The sequence below is a fragment of the Harpegnathos saltator genome, unplaced genomic scaffold (assembly GCF_003227715.2).
Source record: "Harpegnathos saltator strain DR-91 unplaced genomic scaffold, Hsal_v8.6 scaffold110, whole genome shotgun sequence".
Lineage (NCBI taxonomy): Eukaryota > Metazoa > Arthropoda > Insecta > Hymenoptera > Formicidae > Harpegnathos > Harpegnathos saltator.
Window position 1 is genome coordinate 344,227 of NW_020229885.1, and position 4,837 is coordinate 349,063.

Below are 4,837 nucleotides of genomic sequence, written 5' to 3' on the forward strand. Positions count from 1 at the left end.
CCACGTGGCAGCCGGGGGGGGGGGGAGTTCGCAGCACCCGGTCGAACGCGATGTTCCACAAGAGGGGGCCCAACACGGACCCCTGCGGAACACCGCGCTCCATTTGCCGCCGGCCTTCGACCCCGCCTCTTCCCGCGTAGGCGAGGTCTCTGTCCCTGAAATAGGCCGCTAGGATGTGCCGGAGATAGACGGGAACACCGTATTCCAGCGCCCGTCCTATCTCCGGCCAGGGCAGGGTGTTGAACGCGTTGGTGATATCGAGCGATACCGCCAGCAACACCCCGCCCCCCTCCTCCACGATGGTACGGGTCAGGATCCGGACATGCTGGAGAGCGTCCAGCGTCGATCGTTCGGGCCTGAACCCGTACTGGTTGTCGTGGAGGTCCGGCCCTTCCAGGGACAGGTGCCGGACGAGGCGGTCCGCAATAATGCATTCCAGCATTTTGCCCGCCTCGTCCAGCAGGCAAATCGGCTTGTAGGCCAGCGGCCCACCGGGTACTTTACTCTCCTTGGGGAGGAGGACCAACTTGGCCCTCCTCCACTCTTGGGGGAAGACTCCCTCTCTGAGGCATCCTTCTAATGCCTCCCGCGTGGCGGCGGATAGGTTTCCGTCGTCAAGGGCGAGAGCCCAGATGTGGCCAGGAATCCCGTCGGGGTCGAGGGCTTTGCCCTTGGCCCCGAGCCTCTTCCTGGCCCTGGTGAACCCCTCCGGCGAGACCCCCAGGTCCTCGTCCCAGTCCCCGTTCTGAAGATCAGGAACGGGGATCCTGGGGGGCCCCCTCCGCCCTCGGAAAGAGGGTGTTGAGAAGCCCCCTAAGGTCCCGGGAACCTCCATGGACTCCGTTGGTGTGGGCGCCCACAGACGTATCTTGCCGTCCGTCCGCTTGTACGGGCGCCCCCACTGGTCCTCGTCCAGGGAGTCCACCAGACGCTCCCAGGCTCTCTCCTTGGCCTCGACGATGGCGGCCTTGAGGGCTTTCCTCGCACGGATATAGCCTCCGCGGCGTCCCCGCCTCTGCGCCGGGTCCGGGTAAGCTCCCGTCTGGCCTGGACGCAGGAGTCGCGGAGTTTCGCGAGCTCCCGCGTCCACCAGTACGCAGCCCGACGCCGGCGGGGATGGCACCGGGGCATCGCAGCGTCGCAAGCCGACGCCACGATGCCCACTGCCTCCTTGGCCCCCTCCAGGGGGGCAGGGGTCCCGTATACCTGGCTCCTGGTCCATATGCCAGGTTGCCGCGAGGATGGCCGCCTGAAACCTATCCGCGTCAAGTTGACCAAGGGCCCATCTCTTGGGGAGAGGAAGGTCCCCCTCCCCTGGGCGGCGATCCTGCCTCCGGTGGGGAGTCGGAGGATCCAGGCCATATATCTGTGATCAGACAGTGACTCCCTCTCCTTCTCCACCACCCACCCCCGGAATAACCGCGCGGCCGAGGGGGAGGCCCACGTCAGGTCAATGACCGACTCGCCTCACCCATCTGGCCGCACGTATGTGCTGGTGGACCCCGTGTTAATCAACACGAGGCCCAGCCCTGCCGCCCAATCGGCCACAGCCTAGCCCCGAGGGTCTCTTTGCCAGGGACCGCAACCCCACTCCTCCGAGTGAGCGTTGAAGTCCCCGGCGACAATTGTGGGTCGGGGGTGGCACTGCCGTACCACGTCCTCGACCCTGTCCAGGACCCTCGTTATGCGGGCGGACTCACCTAGGCCTTCTTTATTGTAGCGGTGGTGCAAGTACACCTCCACTACCGTGATGGGCTCACAGTCAACAGCCACAAACGAGCGCCCCTTCCTCCTGATTTTATATCAGGAGGGGGGGGGCGCCTGCTGCGGATCTGGCCACCACGGCCACAAAGCCGCACTCGCTGTCCAGCCAGTTATGATTACCGACTGGAACGTGGTGCGGCTCTGTAGCCAATCCTAGGCCGGCGCCTATCTCCGCAAGTCTGTGCATCTACAGAGCTTGGGCACGGGTGCCGTTGCCTAGGTTGGCCTGGGAGACCCGGAGGAGCGTGAAAGCTAAGCCTTCACGCCTCCTCCGGGCGCTCCTCTTCCGTTCCCCCTAGGGAGGCCTCGGGCGGCGAATGCGCCGCCCCTGTCTCCTCTGGGGGAGGGAAGTTGCCCCTCTAAATTCAATTCCTGGATATCTGCTTCGAACCTAAAGCTGCTTCCAAACCATAATAGGGGAAGACCGGTTTCTCATGATTCTATCGAGCAATATTAGCATGCGACACTATCCAGAAAATACAACTACTTCATTTATTACGGAATTGCTTCAAGAAGTGAAGCTGACTGGTTTATGGGAAGTTGCGCTTACCGAAATTCAATTCCCCTCTAGTTTTTTACACGTGCGTCCCGAGGCAGATGCAGAACTCAAATTCATTTCGTTACCACGGGAAAATATTAATACCAGAAGTGTCAAAAAAGATGAAGACCAGCTACCCAAATTAGGGTTACCCGCATAACCTCGGGTGTTTTCGCCACGATGAGCGAACTGTTACAGGTTTTAAACAACGCTAGCTCATTGCTCAAAACACACATTGCTTGGCGCCAGGATCCCCATCATGGTAGTAAAGTAACGCTGTACTGCACATGCGATATTAAAGAATGCAATAGGTTATTTCGTGACAAAGTGGCTCGTATGCTTAGCTTCGATATGTATAAACCGAACGAAGAATTAATTCATCTTAACTTGTCGAAAATTATGCAGGGACGTGTAGCGTACTATCCCAATACTGATCATAATGTGAATCCCCAGAAAGCTGGAGAAGGAAAGTTTTACGCTTTCACCACGACAAAACGTAAACTTATGACCGACGAAACAGGTAGTGTGGTGCGGGGTGTACCTGATAAACTTCTTGTTTATTGCAATATTTGCAAATCCTATATAACGGGAGACGTGCATTCTCCTCTTCTCCGAGTGATCCCCGTCGACTACAACAATGATAAATATGCCTACGGACGTAATATGGTGAAACATTTTTCGCCACCGAATTATACTCCATTGCGATTAACATGTTTCCGCACGATCGAAATAGATAGATATAAGAGATCAGGTTGGCGAAAGAATACCATTTGAATTTGGGACGTTGACAGTTTCATTACAATTTAGACGTCGAGATTAGAGGTAATTATCCCGTAATAAGAACACATAGATATGACGCATTATTTAGAATATTACGAAGCACAATCCGGGGGAAATCGTGGCGGCGGAATTCCACGAGTTTTCGTAGGATCGCGGTATCAGAGCGGTCACGGTATCGATAGTTTTCTCGGTAGTCTGTTCAGACGGGTGTTGCCTTATTTGGCCAGTGGTGCGCGTGTCGTTGGAAAAGAAGCTCTACGCGCAAGGATTAATATACTCGATGACGTGGGAATAACACACCATTGGAAGTAGCTGTTAAAACGCGCCTCAAGGAATCAGGCTCAAATCTCAAAAGAAGAGCGGGAGAACATATTAACAATCTGATGAAGGGGTCGGGATATAAAATTCCTGCGAAAATCGGAAAAGCTCAGTTTTCTTTCAACACGCCAAGGGGATACAACGGTAAATCATCTTCGCGCAAACATCGGGTCAGCGCTTCTAAATCAAGTAAGAGGAAAGTGACTCGAAGAAACCCACCGGGGAAGAAATCGGGTTAGAAGCTAGCAAAAAAACCTACGAAGAAGAAACGTTCAGTCACAAAATGCGGGAGAGGACTCATTAAACGTCGAAGAGTTATCAAGAAGCGTACTGTGTCAGACATTTTTTCCTAAACAACAAACGCGTGCTTTCGAAGCATGTCCTTTCTTCATACGCATTCCTGCGAATGTTTAAAGAGTGAACTCGATCTCTTCACCCTGCCGCCTACACAAACCAGTATTGAGACTTCACAATGGATTCACTACAAACCCATGTCTTCTCTCACGGACGACGTGCCCGTCGAATTCGTCGTACCCGGGCATAGAGAAGAATACATAGATCTTGCTCACACCATGCTGTCGCTACGCATACGAGTGGAAACGGAAACCGGAGCAGGAGCCGCCGTCGCAAAAGTAGGCCCGGTGAACTATATACTGCATTCGATGTTCAATCAAATCGACGTATATTTCAATCAAAAACTCGTGTCTCCTCCATACAATGCTTACGCTTATCGCGCTTACATAGAGGCGTTATTAAATTATGCTTCACCAGTAAAAACCTCCCACCTGGTTTCGTGCCTGTGATACAGCGATACTGCAGGAAACATGGACACTCTACCTGGAGCGACACCAAGCAATCACGGACTCGACAACCGAGCCACTTTTGTACAAGGAGGGCGAACACTGGATTTCATAGGCCATCTTCACTGCGACGTCTTCAATCAAGATAAATTCGTGATCAACGGTGTCGAAGTGCGCATGAGGCTCGTTCGAAAGGTTCCTTCTGTCTTATGGGGGGAAATACTATGTCACGGATAAGCATTTTAGATGCTACACTACACATCAGAAGAGCTAGAATAAACCCAGGCATATTACTCGCTCATACGAAAATGTTGACCAGGACTACTGCTAAATACCTCCTCACGAGAGTCGAGGTTAAATCATTCACGATTCATAGTGACGTCGTAGGACAGACATTGGACAACGTCATTCTTGGACAAATACCAAAGCGCATAATTGTCGGCTTTGTCGATAACAAAGCGTTTAACGGTGCCCGGCATTTAAATCCATTCAATTTCCAGCATTATGGAATAAATTTCTTTTCGTTGTATGGCGATGGTGTTCAAATCCCTAGCAGACCGTTACAACTGAAATTCTCTGGTAACGAGATGCTCTACACCGAGGCTATCACACACTTTTCTCAGGATCGGGCATTCAC